The sequence below is a fragment of the Macrobrachium rosenbergii genome, chromosome 28 (genome assembly GCF_040412425.1).
Source record: "Macrobrachium rosenbergii isolate ZJJX-2024 chromosome 28, ASM4041242v1, whole genome shotgun sequence".
Classification (NCBI taxonomy): Eukaryota; Metazoa; Arthropoda; class Malacostraca; order Decapoda; family Palaemonidae; genus Macrobrachium; species Macrobrachium rosenbergii.
The window spans coordinates 18687039-18710000 of record NC_089768.1 but is presented as its reverse complement, the minus strand read 5'-3'; the positions used below and the strand labels follow the sequence as shown (position 1 = coordinate 18710000).

General features: G+C 33.9%; 1 protein-coding gene and 1 long non-coding RNA gene across 4 annotated transcripts in view; one reads left to right on the top strand and one right to left on the bottom strand.

Moving 5' to 3' along the window:
- Positions 1 to 22962, top strand: part of LOC136854094 (protein amalgam-like) — a 199072-nt gene that overhangs the window by 80640 nt on the left and 95470 nt on the right. The gene's annotated exons all lie outside the window — the stretch shown is intronic.
- Positions 2545 to 3831, bottom strand: LOC136854095 (uncharacterized). The gene is made up of 3 exons (XR_010857623.1): positions 3654 to 3831; positions 3385 to 3449; positions 2545 to 2818 (listed from the first exon to the last, which is right to left on the bottom strand). It is a non-coding gene; the product is annotated as an uncharacterized lncRNA (long non-coding RNA).

Sequence of the window (22962 nt, the reverse complement as noted above, 5' to 3'; positions counted from 1 at the left end):
CCCTGTGGACAATGCTCTCATTTGAGAGAGAGAGAGAGAGAGAGAGAGAGAGAGAGAGAGAGAGAGAGAGAGAGAGAGAGAGAGAGAGAGAGAGAGAGAATTATCCATCGCCGTTAACTGAACAAGGGAATCACCACAAGTGTATATTGTTAAGAGTTCAAGAAAATCGACCCTAGCTAGACAGCTTGTTCACCGAATCCTAAGTATCGTGAGTACTAAAACACTTATACTAGTACCTATTTCAACTCTGTATTTTACAATTAAAGTTTCTCTACGCTAAATTATTCTTACAACTTTCTTATATTGCTCGTTAACTTGCCATTCAAGGCCCTGTACTTGATTTATCAAACCTCCAATACCGTTAAGAAGTCCTTCCTCACAAAACAACCTAACTGATAGATTTTCTTCTACGTAAAGGTCTGACCGTCGTTGAGAAAATTAAGTGCCATAGCGAATTTATATGGTAACAAAATTGATTCCACTGCATGGGAAATGTCAACAAAAAATTGCCATCTCTTTGAAACAAAGACCGGAGTGGCTTTTAAATTCTCCAATATTTACGTAGTGATAACTGGTTAGTTTCGTACTTTGAAACTTGAGAAACACGACGAACTGGAAAACAAATATATTTAGGAAATCCATGGGGGCCCATGTGGTCATTCAGCACTGGAAACAATGTTGACTGAAATTTGCAATTGAAAATAAGCATGTGCACGATGACACAAACCAGCACAGATTAATACATTCCAATAAACACATTTACAAAGATTAACACACTCCAATAAATACGTTTTTACAAACTTAATCCTGCATGCGCATAGCTAAAATTAAAACAAAAAATATCTTAAATAGCTAAAGGAGTAAAATTTAGATCTGACTATACAGATTTTTATCCTTTAAAAATACTATTACCCCTAAATACATCACAGCCGTAACGCCAGTTTTAGTCAAATAAATCAATCATAGTTATCACGCAAAATTTAAATTACGTCATCGCCAATCAAATGATGTCTGGAATCTATAATTCGTTATGAGTGATGATTACGCAGTGATAAATATACATGAAATATCAGTAACTAATAAAACGGGCTAATTCCTGTTTCGGTGGGGTTGACGGGTTTTCCCTTTAAATAATCCTGTTTTATTAGTTACTGACGTTATTTTTTCATTCTCTTCGTTACCTCGACAATCCTACAGCGTGTATTGCCAGGCCATCTTGATAGCGGAGCATATACTGGTGTTTTGAAAGTGACATTCCACCAGTATATGCTCCATAGTCAGGTTAGCCCGGCATAGGGCACACACTGTACGATTGTCAATTTGACAAAGTGAAAAATACATTAAGCATCAATAACTAATAAAATATTTTAATTTCAAAGGAAAAACATAAGTCACTATCGAAACATGAATCAAGGTTTTATTGGTTACTGATAATGCATGTAAATATATTTGTAAACGTCACTCAGTGACTTACAGTCGGGGTTTCTCTTCCACACTGTAGAGGGAGCATGTCGCTCCGAAACTAAATGGATTTCTTAAAACACATCGTTCTCCAATTAGTTTCTCTCTTTTCCAAGTAGCTTAAACCTTTCGGTCTTCGGGCCGTTTTAGTCGTTATTACCTTGGGAAGACTGCCAACGAAAACCAATTTTATTGTTCACACATTGTTTATTTTACTTGCATAGAACTCTGTGCTTTTACTTGCATAGAACTCTGTGCTTAAGAGTTTAACTTCTAATATATGGCTAGCCTACAGACTTCCAGCTTTATTACTTATTGTGCTTTTAAGTGATATTTCAGAACACTGTTGCTTCACTCATAACAGCCCATATGAGTTTTCACATTGTTGCAATACTTCGTTAATTAGTTATAAAAATCGTAAGATCACATTGTTTATTTTACCTGCATAGAACTCGTCCTTAAGAGTTTAACTTCTAATATATGGCTAGCCTATAGACTTCCAGCTTCATTACTTATTGGAAGTGATATTTCAAGCACTTGCTTCACTCATAACAGCCCATATGAGTTTTCACAGATTGTTGCAATACCTCGTTAATTCGTTATAAAAATCGTAAGATTACATTGTTTATTTAACCATCTTAGAATCAAAGTCCAAGTTTTTCCTTTTATCGTTCAATACCTCGAGAACACCCACTACAATGGTTTAATTCCTAACCAATCTAAAGTTACTTCTTTAAATAACAGGTTGGGCAACATTCGTTATAAAAATCGTAAGATTACTAAAAGTAACCAATCTTACATCAAAGCCAATTTTCCTTTTATCGTTCATTTCAACTCGGAACATTTCAAAAATGGTTTAATTCCTAACTTCAATCTAAACTTCAATCTAAAGTTACTTCTTTAAATAACTGGGGTAACGGCATTTCAACTCGGGCATTTCATCAACTCGGGCATTTTTTAAAACAGTTCTAACTCATCATACCATGAAGCGAATGCATTTGCATTAACCAACTCAAAACTCATTTCCAGGTTCAGTGTTGAGAAAGATGAAAATATCATTTCTGGTGAAAATAAAATACTAAGAATATTAAAATTTGTTTTTAAGATTCCATATCATTACCAAGAAAATCATCCACAAATCTTAAGGCGTGCGTAATAGTCTTGATACTCCACACTTCCGGTCAAACCACTAAACCAGTAGGCAGGGGTCACTGGTGTCCGGTCGGATATTTAACAGGACGCAACAAGTATGGCCGTTGGCTCATTTGATACTCCCTATGGGCGTTGATGTCCGGTCGTATATTTAACACGCAAAGTGATTAATCGTTGGTTCATTGATGACTCCCTCATACTACGCCTGCAAAGCAAAACACGGCATGAGCCAAGGCATAGTGTTCCGTAAGAAGTGTCAACCCTAAGCTTTAACTTACTTGGAATCCTAAGCTTTAACTTAACTTGGAATAGCTAAAAACAGCTAAAAACTATCCTCCATAATAAAGATAATTAAAATTAAAAGACTGAATTTGAAAAAAAACTTAAAAAATTCAAAAACTTAAAAAAGAATATTTAATATTCACTGTTTTCAACAATATTAAAACTAAGATAATCTTTAATATTCTGTATCAAGTAAGTTTAAAAACTTTAATATATTAGCTAAAAGAATTACTCTAAGATCATTAACAAATAACCACAAAAGCTATTCCACATTTCAGCAAAATCTAAAAAACTAAATAAGACTTAAGATAGTTTTAAATAGGACAAGTAGTTAAAGAAAAATGCAAGCCCCACCGCTAACATACGGTAAATAAATTACCGTATGTCGCTAGTGGCATCCTCCCCACATCAGGGGCTCCGCCCCTGAAGGGGGAGGATATTAAGCTTGCAAAGGGGTTTTGAAAAGCAAACAAAAGTAAAGATACTTACCATTGACAACGATATAGTTACCAAGCTCCTCGTGATGTAGTATCCTCGTCTTCACCTCAGTGAATCTGAAAAAACAAAGAACCAGGCTAAAAAAATGGTTAAAGAATCATGCGATTTAAAAACTTAAAAGACAAGGTAGACGTTATCGCTAAACGAAAATCAACGTTTAATGAAATGCACTGAAACAACTTACAACGAAATGCATTTGAAACCGAAAGAAAACAGCAGACAAAGGAAAACATATGAAAACAAAACACTGGAAAACTCACCCAAAACGACGGCTGACCAAGCCAGACGAACATCGCAGAGATATAGACTTCCCATTGTTGAAGCAAGTGAGCAGACACGCACAAGGAAAGTCAAAACTTCAAAACACAGAAACGCCACAAGACAACAGACAAAGACAGCTCGATTCCACACTCCAGTTCACCGTGCCGCTGAATTCTTAACCATTTGACCTGCAGTCCCTCCCAACGTCAACAACGGCCCAAGAAGACAAGGAGCGTAAACTCAAGGGTGTATTACCTTTTAACAAACAGTTGCCAGGTAATCGCGATTTCCTACAACGAAATCGTTAAACCTCGCAAACTGACAGAACGTTGCACTGACATTTCTTCCTGGTTATATTTCGTATTTCCTTTTTACAATTTTCGAACTTAGACATTCTATACCCGAAATCTGTATTACCCTAAGGTCTCTGGCTGAAAATGAATTGCATGCTACTGCTTTTATCATTGTTATCAATAATTTGATTATTACTGCTATTTCATTATTATTAATTATGAACACTAATATAACTATTATTTCAGCAACTATCTGCGTATAGCCCAGTCACTATTTTTTTTTATTTGGTTTATCCAAACTGTTTGTATTTTGTTGCCTCCGATTTCTTTATTCCCTATGTATGGCTCTGAGCTGAAATAAAGGATACTATTATTATTATTATTATTATTATTATTATTATTATTATTATTATTATTATTATTATTATTATTAAAAGAGGCCAATTCGTCAAAAGTGACGAGAAAACTGGAATAATTTTTCAGTTTCGTTGTTCTTGTACAAATTGTATATTCATAACATTTATAACAGCATGTACTGTATACTTGCCTTAGTTCGGTCATGTCTGACTGACTGTAAATATTGCTTAAAATGGAAATATGGTCTTTTTTCTCTTAGTTCCAATGAACACGAAAACGATTCCAGTACAATAAATGTAACTATAGACAAATAGGTCTATAGAGTACAAGAGTAATGTAATTAATCTGGTCTTTTGCATATATCTATCTATCTACCTATATATATATATATATATATATATATATATATATATATATATATATATATATATATATATATATATATATATATATATATATATATATATATATAGATATACACACATAATTATATATATATAATTATATATATACATATATATATGCAGGTATGTATTTACGTATGTATGTATGTATGTGAGTATGCGCAGACCGGCGTTCTTTTCCTTGTGACTCGTGTACAGTAAAAATAAAAAAAGAGACAGAACCAAATACAGGAAGGAAAATGCTTCATCACCTATGAATAGATACAGCGCCAACTCAGGAAAGTCTAAAAGGGCAATAGAAACCGTGAACATGTCTCCTTAAATTCCTCTAATTCTGAAACGACTGTGAATCAAACCGTAAGAAAGTATATCCTCAAAATGATATGTATGAGTGTATGCATGTAAGTATGCATATATATAATATATGATATATATTTTATATATATATATACATATATATACACACACACACATATATATATATATATATACATATATATATATATATATATATATATATATATATATATATATATATATATATATATACATATACGTATAACACATACGCATACATATACATACATATGTATATATATACACATACATACACATACCAACACACACACACGTATATTTATAAATGATGCATGTGTATGTACAGTATGTCTGTATCTATGTGTGCACACGTGCTTTCTCTTGTACCTTGTGTACAATAAATATAAAAAAAAATAGTAGTAAGTGCACTACGATAAATACTTCATAAAGTATAAATAGAACAGCTCCCACTTAAGAAAGTCTAAAGGGGTGATAAAAACCGCGAACACGTGTCCTTAATTCCCCTAATTCTGGAACGACTGTATATCAAACCGTAAGAAAGTATATTCTCAAAATGATATGTATGAGTCTCAGAAAGAAATAAAACCACGAGTTTTCAAGGAACGTTCGTATGATTTTTTTATTAGTGACACTGGGGAAAAAAATTGAATAATTAGCAGAGAATCCCAAGTGTGAAAGCTATGAAAAACTTGCCGTAAATTACTCCAAATGGCTAATGGCCCGCTAAACTAGCGAGGGTCACCATTATAAGAAGCGCTTTTGTGTCTCACGCGTGCTAATGCTTCTCTTTTTTTTTTTATTCGACTTATCTTTTTGCTTCTTTTCTCATTCGTTCCACGCCACACAAGCGCGCATGCACGCCTGCACACGCACATACATGCATAAATAAAATACACTTGTATACACACACACACACACACACATATATATATATATATATATATATATATATATATATATATATATATATATATATATATATATATATATATATATATATATATATATATATATATATATATATAACAATGACCTTTAAGCATGGGCAACAATGGGCATACTGTCAGTGCAAATTTAATTGGTGTGCGTGCGCGCGTATGTGTCCATGGATGCACATGCGCACTCGCACAAACAAAAGATATGTTTTTCTCAACAGAAGCCTTCGCATAGTCCTGTTTTCATCACGATTCCACTTCTCCTTGCAGCCATGCACAGCTGTATACCTCTTGAAGCAGAATAAAGTAACTAGCAAGAGTGGTGGAGATTAAGCGCAATTTCAAATTACTTGCAATTTACTCATGGAAAGCGTTCCTCAGCTGGCAATTTAGCCAGTTAAAAAACATAAGCATAGAAAAGTAAAAACATTCAGCAATCTATAAATTTAGGCATAAATGTGCAACCTTGTCCTGGAGTCTTAAAACTGTCGCTAAATGCAATGGTCTTTTCCTTGTTGGTAACTTTCAAAATTCTAAAATACAATTACGTGCCAATGTCGATTCATTTCGTGTCTCGGGGAAAGAAATCATGCCTGAATGAGCAGCCTTTAATCTATGATCACCAATTTCTTTCAGCCATGTCGTTCAGTGAAATATTCTTTGCCCTTTCCAGTGAAGGGTTATTATTATTATTATTATTATTATTATTATTATTATTATTATTATTATTATTATTATTCAGTAGATGAAACCTATTCATATGGAACAAGCGGGGTGGGGGCAATTGACTTGAAATTCAAGCTTCCAAAGAATATGGTGTTCATTAGGAAGAATTCTTAGGAAGAAGTAAATTGAAATACAGAAAGAGGAGAGCCAACTTATAAAAAAATAATAAATTAATACATAGATAAACAGATAAAAAAAGTATTAAAATGCAAGCAGAACGGCATTAGGGTAGCAATGTATTGCATCTTCTCTTGAACTTCTCAAGATCCAATTGCACGACGTCCTCTGGAAGGCTGTTGCACATTTAATCACAGAAGCCGGCTTGGATGTTTTACAAAAGGTTTCGTAAGCGCAAGTTCTGACAGGAAATATGTGCTTTACATGATAATCTATTTAATAAGTCCCTACATCGTTTTATCAGAGGTGCTTCTTCAGTGCAACATGAGTCAATTCTTACGTTTATGAGACAATATACTATTAACTACTAATCATTTGTGTTCGTCTTGTAGAACAGTCCAGAAGGCGATGAATTTAGAAAAAAGCAGTATTGTATTGAACAGAAAACGGATTTTTGGAGTAAGAAAGACAGACAGAAAAATCAAAATAAATAAATAAATAAATAAATAAATAAATAAATGAAAGAATCTAGGCTATGGAATATCACCTAAGAATGACGTCATCCCCAGGCCTATGAAAGGCACGGATACAGAGGATACCGGTATAGAACTTAAGGGCGGAAAATACTGACCACAGGGCTCCTTGAATGACCCAATGTCTTAGGGACACAAAAAGTTCTAATATATTAAACATAAAACATTTTGAAAGAAAGGGTTGTTTGGTGTCTACCTGAAATATCACTAACAAAAACAAAAATTGAATAATGTGGCTGTGAAAGATAATATTTCAAAACGGACATATCCCTAAGACTTCTGAACAGTTTATACCTTCCAACTGCTCATAACCAACATTATTCTGCTTTAAACACATTGGTGTGTGTATGTCGGAGTGTTTTTAAACACATAGACAGTCAGTGAATACATCTTCATATCAAACTTACCAATACAGGAAAAGAATTATTAAAAGACAGCATGGCGTTCCTTCAATGTGTTATTGAAGTTGGTATAAACAATGTTTAAATATAAGCCGGAACTTAGAGAGAAATAAACAGAGAAAAACAAAATAACGTTTTTTATTGTATTTATATGAACAACTTCTAATTCCAAAAGCACTACGAGGCTTGTTGGGCAAAGATGATTTTCGGATACCCGAAGGACCCCATCGAGAGAATTCCGACCAAATAAATACAGATAATGACAGATAGGGGCCATCAAGTCCCCCTTTCAGAAAGATCCAGCCATCTTGACGGGCCTGACTCGCTGTTAGAAAGGATCAAGATCTGGTGAAATTGAATCAGAGCCGAGCCCTTTTGGGGGTGGGGGTTGGGGCGTGGGAGGGGTGGAGGGTTGTTGGAGGGAGGGAGGGAGGGGATGAGCTGGAGGACGTCAGGTAATCTCAGCATCGAAGGGGAGATGAATCCCTGAGGTGATAGGGAAGCCTCTAGCTGATTCGTTCCAGCAGAAATCAAATCCCCCTCGGAGGATTAAATCAAGTGGTATCAAATACTCCCGAGGGGATTCTATAACGTCAAGGAATGCCGCAGTGCCACCCGGGACGGTATATAAACTTCAGCCCTTCCATCGTGACAAATATTAAGACTACACGAGAGATCTGAGGGAAGGGGGAAGCGACAAAAATCGAAATGGAAAGCAACGCTACTTTTTCTCGAGAGCCTAAAAACGAAAACAAGAGAGAGAGAGAAGAGAGAGAGAGAGAGAGAGAGAGAGAGAGAGAGAGAGAGAGAGAGAACTGGGGGTTCTGGCATCTCATTTATATCCCCTACTCCACTCGCCACCGGTACTGCAGATCTTTTCTTTTTCTTTCTAATTTCCTATTAATGACCTTCCTACTTTTCTTTCTTCTCGTAGAGATCTCATCTCTCCGGCCCCTACTCAATCTCCGACTTTTTCTTCTCCTTTCGCTTTTCCCCCACTTTGATCTGAGGCTGCCACACGAGTGGAGTACACCGGACAGACCGAATAAACAGAGTCGCACTGACCAGAGAAAGCCGAAAGTAACGGCGCGGGGAGAGAGACGGAGCAGGGGAGAGTAGTGTTGACTCAATGGGCAAACAGGGACATTGATATCTTCTGGCGAGTTTGGTGATCGGTGCGCTTGAAAGGCTTCGTTTGTTTTGCTTCAATTGAAAGTCGGGTGGAAGCGTAATGGATCTCTGGATGTTGTAAGTGGCGGCAATACGTTTTTTAGGTTTCTCATTTTTTTTTTTTTTTGTTCCGTGTACACGAGTGTTGGAGATGGGGTACGTAGGATAGGAAAACCCATAGGCTATGGGATGGATTGGCAACTATCAAAACGAAGAGAACGGTGCTGCAAGAGAGTCCCATACAAAGATATTTTCTGAAATTAATGGATATTATGTTGGGCAGTTCATTAAAGGTATATCACATTATTGGTTTATTTAATGTACCTCGAAGCACAGACGTTTGTGAATGGTTTGTCAAGAAAAAGAAAAAGATTTAGTATATAATATGCGTATATATATATATATATATATATATATATATATATATATATATATATATATATATATATATATATATATATATATATATATATATATATATATATATATATATATATATATATTATATTATATATATATACGTATACAGATATTTGTTATCATCAACTTCATAGCATAATATTCCATTGGAGAAAAGATATTTGGCGAATTTACTAGAATATCATTGAACATCATTCGGGCAGTCAACACACAATTCTTATTTCGGTAGTGACTTCTAATTGGGACCACGGCTTTGCAGTCAAATGTATTGTTCCATGAAGCGTGGAAAAATTATAATAATAAACACAATTTTTATATTAATCTTTACGAGGAGGTTTCCTCTAGTCGAACTGCTTTCCAGAAAAACGATTACCTACCATGGTTTAATTATATTCACCTTCGTTCTGTTGTTATATTACAGACCAGAATAAAGACATTCGCTTCTGTATGTATACATACACACACATATATATTGTATACACACACACACACACACACACACACACACACACATATATATATATATATATATATATATATATATATATATATATATATATATATATATATATATATAGCATCGAGTTAGGAGAAGGAGAATTCCTTGTATTTCCTTTCAATGTACTTTATTATGCTGACGTTTCAGGACCATGTGTCCCATTTTCAAAAGCTATAAATTAAAAAGAAAAACATGAAAATACACTCAATTTTAAAAACTAGAAAAAGAAAGTATAAAAAGAAACATAACAGAAAGGAACAATGATTACCAAAAGTGTGAAGGCAAATGCTGAGTGACATTCAGCACACACTGTTATCTAAAAATTTCTTTTTATGTTTTTAAAATAGTCTATTTTATTCTGTTTTCTTTTAATTTATATAAAACACATGGTCCACACATACATTGAAATACAATAATATATATCGGGTTTAAAGGAATCGACTTTGATATACATATATATATATATATATATATATATATATATATATATATATATATATATATATATATATAGTGTGTGTGTGTGTGTGTATATATATATATATATATATATATATATATATATATATATATATATATATATATATATATATATATATATATATAATAAAATATATATTATCGTTTGAAAATACTTCTCAAGATTTCAAGTACATTGCATGTGGTACCATCTGTGGCGTGCAGTTTTTATTGAAATTATAAAAGAAATTTTTAGCAAAACAATGTTGTCATGAAGTCCATTATGTAAACAGACAAATTTAATGTTACTTTTTAGAAAGATGAAAATTTAATGTCACTTTTTAAAAAGACGAGAACCCACTTCCAATCTCTAGTTAGAGAACTTTTAACTCAATTTTAATCCCGCAAGAAAGATATCAGATCCGTAAGTTTTGTTGATCCCGAATGGGACAAGAACAACAAGAGAACTATTCAACCGAGACAATTAACTGTTATGAGGAACCTCCCAAAAGTTGCGTGTTGAATTTTCAGCGGAGAGAGAGAGAGAGAGAGAGAGAGAGAGAGAGAGAGAGAGAGAGAGAGAGAGAGAGGGGGAGAACCAATCTTGACAAGTATGTTAATTGACGGGTGACGCGTGACTTACGCTCTGGAACAAAGTATAGCCTACATGGGTAAAGTGGATGCAACGAACACTGAAACCACGCGACTCTGTAAATGAGGCTTTAGTCAGTAACATTAAAAATGAACATGTACACATTCATATATATACATATATATATATATATATATATATATATATATATATATATATATATATATATATATATATATATATATATATATATATATATATATATATATATATATATATATATATATATATATATATATATATATATATATATATATCGTGACTTTTTTTTTTTAACCCAAGCATTAAGCTTCAAATGTCATTTAATATCCAATCCGCTCTACCTTGAAAATAATACCAAAGGTGATTTTTAATAATAGTCACCTGACGGACTTTGAACCACCGACGATAACTATCAACGTGTGTGTGTGTGTATGGGACTTTTCTTGCTACTCTCATATTTATATTTTTCTTTTTTCTTAGATACTTTTCCCGTGAGAGTATGGTACATAATATATTATAATATCCTACCATTCTCAAACGTTCCTCATTTTAATAATGGGAAAAATTCTGATATATAAAAGAGGATGAGAAAAACCACATGAAAACAATGATACTAAACAGGAATAACAACAACAAAAACAAGAAGAAACATCACAAGTACTTAAAAATAAAAAATAAATATATTTATAGTGAAAAACAACCATGATGTGTCTGGTTAAATAGAATAACACCAGCCAACCTAAACTTCCCACCACAAAGATAAAATCTAACAAAAACAACGCCATTAAAATTCACTTTGTAAACAGCAACAACCTTCATCCAGTTATGTAAACACCCAAGAGTCAAAAAAGTAGAATTACCCCCTAAAATGAAGACTTCAGACGAAAAGTGACACCACCCCCATTACAGCAGCACCAACACGCAGCAAAAACAGCAAAGAGCTAAAGTAAATCAAGTACCGCTTCCCACAAAACGCCGCTTTCGTTTAACCCTCATTGCTGCTGCATCCGCTACAAACGCCGCGACAAATAGTATTATATCTGTTTCGCAAACTGAAACTCCGGCGGCTGTGTTGCTCACACTTCTTCTTCCCTTCTCCTCATTTCCTTATTTCGTTTTAGAAACTATCAAGGTCGTTCACGAAGAGCTCCTCCACACTTCAGGCCGGCAGGATGTTCCTCGTACGGTTTCATGGGGTATGATTTGGCACCAGACTAAACGGCGCTCGGTGATGTGGAGTAAAAAATGACATTAGGGAAGTGGTGGTAATTGTTATGTGCGTGAAATGCTGACGGCTTGATGGCGGTTTTCATGGTCTTCCCACACACACACACACACACACACACACACACACACACACACACACACACACATATATATATATATATATATATATATATATATATATATATATATATATATATATGCGTGTGTGTATGTGCGTGAGTTGGGCACAATTTCATGAAAACCGACACCAAGTCATAAACATTACACGCGCATAACAATTACCACGGCTTCCCTTATGTCAGCTTGCCCTTCATAACACTGAACGCACTTTAGTTGGCTACAAAATCACACACACACACACACACACATATATATATATATATATATATATATATATATATATATATATATACACATATATACACACACACACATATATATATATATATATATATATATATATATATATATGTATGTGTGTGTGTGTGTGTGTGTGTGTGTGCAATTACAATTACGTATGTGTATGTAGCTGCGTATGTGCAATGAATATACTGGAGGACGGCTGTGGCAGAGAGAGAGAGAGAGAGAGAGAGAGAGAGAGAGAGAGAGAGAGAGAGAGAGAGAGAGAGAGAGAGAGAGAGTCATATATCATCATCAAAATATACCGAAGATCTAAATAAGAATGACAGCTTCTTACATAAAACGGAGATTAATGATGTAAATGAAAAAGAAAAGTCAAGGCTCATACTTCACAAGAATAAAAAATACGAAATGAAAAAAAAAAAAAAATAGCATTAGAGGACAGATGAGGAAAGAAGGAAATATACGGAACGAGGCAGAAAGAAAACTCCTGCATTATTAATCGGCATCTACCCCGCTGGGCTAAAGTGTTTACCTTGTCAGATTTTCTATCTCGCCATATTATGATCCCGGCTCGAGGTAGGGGCGGTTACACCAGTAAAAGTAAATTTACTTATAAGACGTACCGAAATATCATTAGAGAGAGAGAGAGAGAGAGAGAGAGAGAGAGAGAGAGAGAGAGAGAGAGAGAGAGAGAGATCTGTACCTAAAAGAACGTTTATCTTCGTGCAAATTTGAATTGAATCGGCTGGAACAAAAGCATAACAATGTTCATTTTCAGCACAATAGCAGCAGAGGTATCTAAAAATTTATAAGTCCCGTTATTTATTGGGACGTTCTGTGAAATCTGATTGTTTTAAGAAAGAGTATCTGAAGTCTTTAGCTTCAGTGCACCGATCTTGATTTGTGGAATTAGTTCTTTTGTTATTAGATACTGAAAATCTCCAGCCGCCCCAGGTTAGTAAAACTCCAGATGGCGGAATGGCAAGTTGGTAGAAAACCAGGCAGGACATTTTCAAAGTCCATATTCAGTTTTTGAATTATTGCATGAAAATACAGCAGATATATTTGTTTCCTCGCGAAATAACAGAGGTTGCAGCAGAATATCCAAAATGGTTTTCCGGAAAGTCTGTTAGCCTATTATATCAGTACAAATGGTGTATCTTTTCCGGTGCCCAGAGGAATGAAATTCGAAAGAGATCAGGTCATTACTTTTAATAATGCCGTAGCATATTTAATAAGTTAAGATACCTTGGTTTAACCAGACCACTGAGCTGATTAACAGCTCTCCTAGGGCTGGCCCGAAGGATTAGACTTATTTTACGTGGCTAAGAACCAATTGGTTACTTAGCAACGGGACCTACAGCTTACTGTGGAATCCGAACCACATTATACCGAGAAATGAATTTCTATCACCAGAAATAAATTCTTCTAATTCTTCACTGGCCGGCCGGAGACTCGAACTCGGGCCCAGCAGAGTGCTAGCCGAGAACTCTACCGACTCATCCAACGAGGAACTTAGCATATTTAATGAGTACTGTAGTGTGAAACATTAGGTATATTCGTCCAACACATATGTGTTTGCTTAGTTGTGTGTCTATACGTGTACATGACTTTTAGATCTTTATCTCTTACCTTCCCAATTCTGTTTGTCTACCAAATGGTTCCCAGTAAAAATGAATAATAATATTTCTAGCAAATGCCTTTGAAAAATTCCTTTCATTAATCATGGTCACAAATATCATTTCCAAATTATGCGAAGCTTCCATTAAGCCATTTATCATAAGCGAAAATTGTCGCGACGCAGAAATATTGTATTTAGACATACAAATACGTATGCAACTTTAAAAGTATACTAGGTCACTCTTATTAGATAACATTACAAACTGTTCCTATCCACCTGTATGGCAAAGATGTCAAGACAAGAAATACTAATGATACTCATAAGATGCAAGAATTTCCACCAGGTAAAATATGAGTCTGATTATTACTAACAGTATCATATTTCCAAGCAATCATTTCGCTCTCATGATGGAGCAAAGATCCTCACGTTGTAGATATCAGATTGCAGAGAAGCTGGTGTCATTATTTTCTATCTCACACGAGTGCATACTCAATAAATACTTTGCTATGTTTTGTCAATTCTATCTTTGAATATTAGAAAGTGAAACTGAGTTAAGGTATAAGCATGAAAATTACTATCATAATTTATCAGTGTTAAATAAATACATTAGAAATATAACACTCTTACAAAGCTTTTAAGCGGTAAGAGTTCTGTGGGTCGGCCTTGGACTTATAAGACAAACTTTGAGAAAATTTCATCCAGGAATTATTGCGATTTTCATAAATAAAAAGGCCACAGAAACAGATAGCCATCTACAATAATCTTTCGAAAATCTGTCACCTTGACATTTCCTCACTTACTAAATTCTCAAAAAAAAAAAAAAAAAATCCTATTGAGAAGATTGCCTCACAAAGACATCTTTGAAGCTATAGTCGATTTCGTCCCCCCGTTCGGTGAATGTAGACTAACTTTCTTGTTTAAATTTGTTCTTTGGTATCTAGTTAACTTGTCAACTTCATATCTAATTAATTCCTACTCAAAAAAGCTTATTCAAAACTCAGTGCTACAGCGAAAGAGATTTCGAACGCGTTGAGGTCATGGATCAAAACTATGTATTTTCATTTTTGCTATATGACTATTTGAAACCACTCATGGCATTTACTTCTGGGCTAATAGAATTGAGGTGAGCTTCTCTCACAAAGTATTTACAACACGCATGCCGTTTGGTGCAAAAGAGATTTTTGATACTATAGACATAACAGCTAGGAATACTGCGGAGTTGTCTCATGTTTCTGTCATTTTCAAAACTGAAACATTTCTGACATAAAGTAGAGCCCAGGGAATAACACTGGTATTGGTAGCAAAATATTCGGGAATTTTCCAGACCGATCCTAAAAATAAAACACGTTTTTTACCGTAACATTGTATATCCACCCATGACAAACCCGACGAAAAAAAAAAAAAAAAAAAAAAAAAGAATAACAAAATTCAGAATAGCGACGGGACAAGTGCACGAAAAAAAAGAGAGAGAAATGAAATGAAATTCTCCAAATAACAATCCAAAACGGACGCCAAACTCAGTTATTCATTGCACAAGTTTATCTTTTAATTAAATGCTACATGTTCAACCCATATCCAACAGGTAGTCCCGGGAACCGAGGCAGCTTTATAAAGATAGGGTGGGAAGTGAATAGGACGACAAGAATTATAGAATTACGTGCTCTTTATTCACTTCAGCCCTTTCCACTGTAATTTCATTTGGAAATGCTGTGGTGTACATTTGTGTGTGTGTATAATATATATATATATATATATATATATATATATATATATATATATATATATATATATATATATATATATATATATATATATATATATATATATATAAAATATACATATATATGTGTTTATATATATCAAATACAAGGAACCCATAAAAATGCCAAAATGAAGAAAGACAATGCTATATTTCAGACACCTACTGTGTCTCTCTTCAAGCCTGAAGAGAGAGACAACTGGTCTCTGAAATATAGCATTTACTTTCTACATTTTGGCATTTTTATGACCTCACTATGTTTGATGGAATTCTGTTTTAACAGAAAAAATTTCACAGTCATATGTACACACACACACACACACACACACATATATATATATATATATATATATATATATATATATATATATATATATATATATATATATATATATATACATATACATATGACTGTGAAATTTTTCTGTTAAAACAGAATTCCATCAAATATAAGGAGGCCAAAATACCGTTTAACATCAAATTCAGACTAACTTACATCCAACAGGGAATTATGATTGGTAAGTGCTTCTGCCTCGGCGAGGATCCTAACCTGTGCCTTTGGGTATGGAACAACTATGAACAGGCGACCGAGGTATACTGAATTCGATAATAAAACGACATTTGTGCCTTAACATTTGGGAATACTGCACTCTTTCTTATAAGTGACTCAGACACACAAACACACACACACTTGATGGCCATGTCGTTTAAGGTGTCACTGTAGTCCTGAGTTCTTGTCTTCGGTGGCTCAAGCCCACGAGACGACGAACTTATTATCAACTAAAAAAATTCCCCTTCAGACAACATATATGAAAATATATTATTTCCGAAGTAGAGCGGATTGGATATTAAAGGACGTTTCTAGCTTAATGCTTGTATATGAATCACGGTCTTAGCTATTTCTCGAAAACTGGGAGCATCCAAGCCTTTCAGCAAAAGGTCTTCGATAAATTGTAACAAAGATTTATTGAGATGACTAAGTTTATGGTTTCATTTAAGAATCTCGTTGTTGCCTTCCTTCTCATTCTCCACTGCCTAATCGCCGCTGACACTACAAAAATCGAGCACATATTCTTAATTTTACTTTCATTATGATGCGTGTTGTGAGCAAGCAATTCTCCAAAATTCACACTAAAGAAATATAGTGCAATCTAGGATATTTATAAAAAAAAAAAAACACCAAGAAATCTGTAAATTTAACAGGGACTTTCTACTATGCAGGTAATTGGGCTAAGGCATACTTTGTGGGATAATTGGTAATAAACGCAGATTTGCAATGTTTGTCATCGCACATAGTGGACAAAACCGCAATTCATTCATGACCTGACATTTATTTATGGATTCATGAATCAACACTTTTTTCAGAATAACTAAACATGTATACATACGTATATATAAATGGAATCGAACAGTTATTTATATATATATATATATATATATATATATATATATATATATATATATATATATATATATATAACTATTCGATTCTATATATATATAATCTATATATACGTTTATATTATTCTGAAATAATATATATATATATATTCATAATATATATATATATATCTATATATCTATATATATACATATATATATATATATATATATATATATATATATATATAATTATATATATATATATATATATATAACTGTTATTCTGATGATTCAAATCCATAAATAAATGTCAGGCCATGAATTATCGCTTTTTGTCCACTATGTGCGATGACAAACATTGCAAATTATCCCATAAAGTATGCCTTAGTCCAATTACCTGCATAGTAAAAAGTCCCCATTAAATTTACATATTTCTTGCTGTGTGTTTTTTTAAATATCCTAGACTGCACTATATTTCTTTAAATTTTTTATATATATATATATATATATATATATATATATATATATATATATATATATATATATATATATATATATATATATATATATATATATATATATATATATATATATATATATATATGTGCGTGTGTTCAATTCTTTATTTAAGCAAAGAGGTATATTACCTGAAACAGTGCATTAGCATTGACCCAGCCATAATAACGGCCCAACAAAAAGTAATTAGGAGAGAGTGTTTCAGGTGCAATTAGGTGCGTTCTCTAAAATTCAGAGCTGATATTCTTCAACACGCAATGATGTTAAAGCGAGAATTACGTGAGGCTTAATTATTCATTCCGCTTTTATCGCCTTGTTGTTTTGTATCACTGAAATGAATATTCGCCTAATACAGGGTTTATTTTCCTGTGCAATGAACCTTTGCAGGATTCTGTGCGATTAGAATAGTTACTGTATTATTACTGAAGCGAAATAATTACATATTTGGGAGAACAGTAATATCACAATAATCAAAACTGATTTTATTTTATTTTTATGTAAAAAACGAAGATATTTTTGTTTTCATTTTCTTTGTGGGTCCGTATTTATGGATCAGTAAAGATCACAATGAGAGAGAGAGAGAGAGAGAGAGAGAGAGAGAGAGAGAGAGAGAGAGAGAGAGAAGACATAAAAGTCATAGAAGATATTACTAGAGAAACAACGTTAAAGTCATAGAATCTGATATTACTAGAGATAGAGAGAGAACAACGATATTCCTTGGAGACAAATGAGAGAGAGAGAGAGAGAGAGAGAGAGAGAGAGAGAGAGAGAGAGAGAGAGAAATACTTTGATCATTAAATGGATATATGGAAAGAACCAAGAGGAGAAGAGAGAGAGAGAGAGAGAGAGAGAGAGAGAGAGAGAGAGAGAGAGAGAAACACTTTGACCATTAAATGGATATGGAAAAGAACAAAGGGGAAAGGAGAGAGAGAGAGAGAGAGAGAGAGAGAGAGAGAGAGAGAGAGAGAGAGAGAGAGAGAGCTCTGCAACAGGAGAGAGAAGGAGACGGTCCGTTCCATCCGCCACTATTCTTGGTGACAACCCTCGATGTCCTTCATATTAATATTTATTTCCCATTCCATTTTATCTCTCGGCACGTCTCTTTCATCTGCTGGCGAGGCATCCCGCTTCCTAATTGGATTATGCATTTATACATACGTAGGTGTCCACGGATGAAATATCTATATGCTTGATAACGCCTTCGGTCATTTAACAATGTCACCTTTGTTCATTTAATTGGAAAGGGAATAAAGGATTCTCCGAGGAAGAGCTGGCAAGGAAAAAAAAAAAATAGGAAGAGGACATTGAAGAACGATGCTTTGAAATTGCTGGATGTGACTGCTCATGTTGTTTCGTTTTATTTCATTTTATTCGTTTTATTGTCCTCCGTAGGGATGCTATGTCAGTGACATAAACTAAAATGTTAGTGAAAGAGACAATGGTAAAAATAATTGTATGTTAATTAAGGAAAGAGCCAAAAAATTTTAATGAAAACAATTGTTGCCACAAATGACCTTGGAAAATGAAATACGTTACTTGCTCTTCATGTTGCTCGATGTCAGTGAAAATTATGAAGTGGTCTTTGAAGAAAAGGTCTTTTGATTCAAAAAAGGAAAACTGCCCTTTCACTTATTAATTAACTGAGAGAGAGAGAGAGAGAGAGAGAGAGAAGGTACCAATAAATGTCGAAACTAATCCAACCGTCCAAAATTATTTGAACGACGACAAAATTGAACGAGTCAGCGTCTTTCAAGACATAGAGATCTGATAAGCTTGAATATTTCTGTACGTGAGCAGACACGCTAGTCATCATTCAGTGAACGCAAGTTATTTGGGTATAGATGCCTTTAGCATTAAAGCATTGTTCTCGTCGAACCAATTATTAAAACAATAACTGAATAATAAAAAAAATAATAAGAATAATAATTTACAAACACATTGTAATTATGCACTGATGCTGAGATTATGCTTTAGCATTGGTATTGATAAATGGAAATCAATAATTCTGTTTGATGCTGGGATTCTACCATTTTAGCATTGGTATTGATAAAGGGAAATCAATAAGTCGGTTTTTTTAAGTCATAGATATGAATAGTACACTTGAGCCATGAGATGGGTATATGGAAGTAACATGCCAATTTTATAACTGATTTACATTGTTCTAATAAAGTACTCCATGAAGAATACTGTATAGTGTGGCATCATAGATTGATGTGGAATCTGACCTTGAAAATTAAAGTAACACACAGTTAGTTTTCTGCGTCAATCCTACCTAGTATAATCAAAACCTGATTGCCAAAATAAAAAATGGGGTAGCTAATTTAACACTAATGACAAAACAAAACATTCCACAAATAAATATATATATATATATATATATATATATATATATAGAGAGAGAGAGAGAGAGAGAGAGAGAGAGAGAGAGAGAGAGAGAGAGAGAGAGAGAGAGAGAGAGAAACCTCGGATATATACAGAAAATTAAAGCAACATTTAATTTATATTATATGTGAGAAAAGAGAACGAGAATAGTAAAGCAGAAGATAAATAAACGAATCATATCAAGCAGAACACACTCGAGACTGGAATACCACAGTACGGTACCTCCTAAAGCTTAGCAACATTCTTTCAGTGCACATTTACAATGCAAACGATCGAGTTCTCCGGCTGGCAAAATGGAACGACATAGATACCCCAGCCATCAAGGCAAATAACAGCTCCATAATTAAATGATTAAACACTACCGGTCCTCATTCCTCACGACCTGCCACTTAAAGAAAAAAAAAATTATTCCGCTGATGCAATCGGCATATGTATCTTCGTTAATTGCCCGATTATAGAGGCATTTCTTTTTATTTTATGTGCAAGACTTGAACGATGTTATTATTATTATTGTCCATCATAGTCATCCTATTCGACTGGGCGGTTTTTATAGTGTGGGGTTCCGGGTTGCATCCTGCCTCCTTAGGAGTCCATCACTTTTCTCACTGTGTGCGCTGTTTCTAGTAGCACACTTTTCTGCATGAGTCCTGGAGCTACTTCGGCATCTAGTTTTTCCAGATTCCTTTTCAGAGATCTTGGGATCGTGCCTAGTGTTCCTATTATTATTATTATTATTATTATTATTATTATTATTATTATTATTATTATTATTATTATTATAGTGATGTCTATTTGGATCAAGCATATTATTCCCTGAAAATGAGCTTGTATAAAATATGAAGGCTATACAACATACAATGTTCAATTACATACTGAACTTTATTGTGGCTGACGAGTTGTGGTTTAGTCTTGAGAGGAACTCAGAGCTTGCCAAAGTTTTAATGGTTGTTCCTAAAGGGATAGGAAGGAATAACTAAGAGATAAGAATGCGAGAGCAAGCGAGCTAAATATCCTAAATTGCAGAAAATAATTTGAACGGAAGTTAAAACTTTATTTAATGTTCCCGATTGCAATAATTTCGCAGCAAAAGGAATATTAAATAGTATATAGCGTGGACGACATTTACAAATTCGGATGAATATTATTATATTTTTGGAAAGTAACTTGATAAATTCCTTGCTCTGTAATAAAAAAGATACAAGATTTCTGTACATTACAATGGAAACATTAATTTAATCTCAAAATACTAACGTCTTTAATTTCCGACCAGCAGAATGTGAAATGTATGTAAGTGATTTAAGTAAACTCAATATTATATTTCAGAAATATCCATTTGATTACGTAGTCAAAACTGGAGCGGCCTTATGCCGAAGCACCATATATCTTTCTAAATAAAATCATGAGAACCGCATAAAACCACAGGCGGTGAGAATCAAACATCTCGCGGCTGTTCGAGAGCTCGATCAGGGAGAAAAGTTTCACCAACAACAAAAAACTAATTTACAAAACTCCAAAGAAAAGCTCTCAACCACACCAAACTAAATTACTCGCCATCTGCTCTCTCTCTCTCTTTTTTTTTTTTTATTAAGCAGCAATTTGTCTTAAAAACAATGCATACAGTTTTATGTAGCGTGCACAAGATGTTTAACCTACTTGCTGCCGCTGTCTCTCTTAGTTCCCTCTCTTCTTCTAAGAGAAGTTCTATTTTTATGTATTTCTTCCTCTTTAGCTTAATTAGGAATCACATGAAGTTAAGAAGTGTATATCTGCGAGACCAGCCGTTTAACTTCTACAGAAATCACCAAGATAAATGGTAATCACTCTACTCTGCCAAATGTGAATGCCAATGAGAGAAACCACCTATAGTTTTTGTAGAGCCCTGTTTTTCAATGAAGGGTCCTGAAATCAAAACCGATACGACTAGAAATCTAGTATTAAAGATCATTATCATGAATAAATGCAAATAGCTATCGCATGTGCTGACTAACTCTATGTGAAAATTTTCCATGCTCTTAATATCACTTACAGCAGATAGGAGTGTTCGAATCTATTTGAAAGCCGATACTAAATAATAATAGGGAAAAAATTTAATGTCTCTGCTACGTTGCTGATTCTCCCAGAATTCGGGATAAAAACAAAAAATTAATGTCTCTGCTACGTTGCTGATTCTCCCAGAATTCGGGATAAAAACAAAAAATTAATGTCTCTGCTACGTTGCTGATTCTCCCAGAATTCGGGATAAAAAAAAATTAATGTCTCTGCTACGTTGCTGATTCTCCCAGAATTCGGGATAAAAAAAAAAAAAAAAATTTAATGTCTCTGCTACGTGGCTGATTCTCCCAGAATTCGGGATAAAAAAATTAAAAAAAATTTAATGTCTCAGAATTCAGGATGGCTGATTCTCCCAGATATCGTCAAATTCAGGATAAAAAAAAAAAAATTTAATGTCTCTGAGACGTGGAATTATTCATGATAAGCTATTGACGGCTGCCTGACATCTGTCACACGGGTTCCTCTCTCTCTCTCTCTCTCTCTCTCTCTCTCTCTCTCTCTCAAGCGTTTCTGAACAGACATACGTATGCGAAACTCGGGATCTATGCCGACATGATTCCTATGTATTTATTTTAATTTGAAAGTAGGGGCTTGCAGGACGAAACAAACACACACACACACACACACACACACACACACACACACACACACACACATATATATATATATATATATATATATATATATATATATATATATATATATATATATATATATA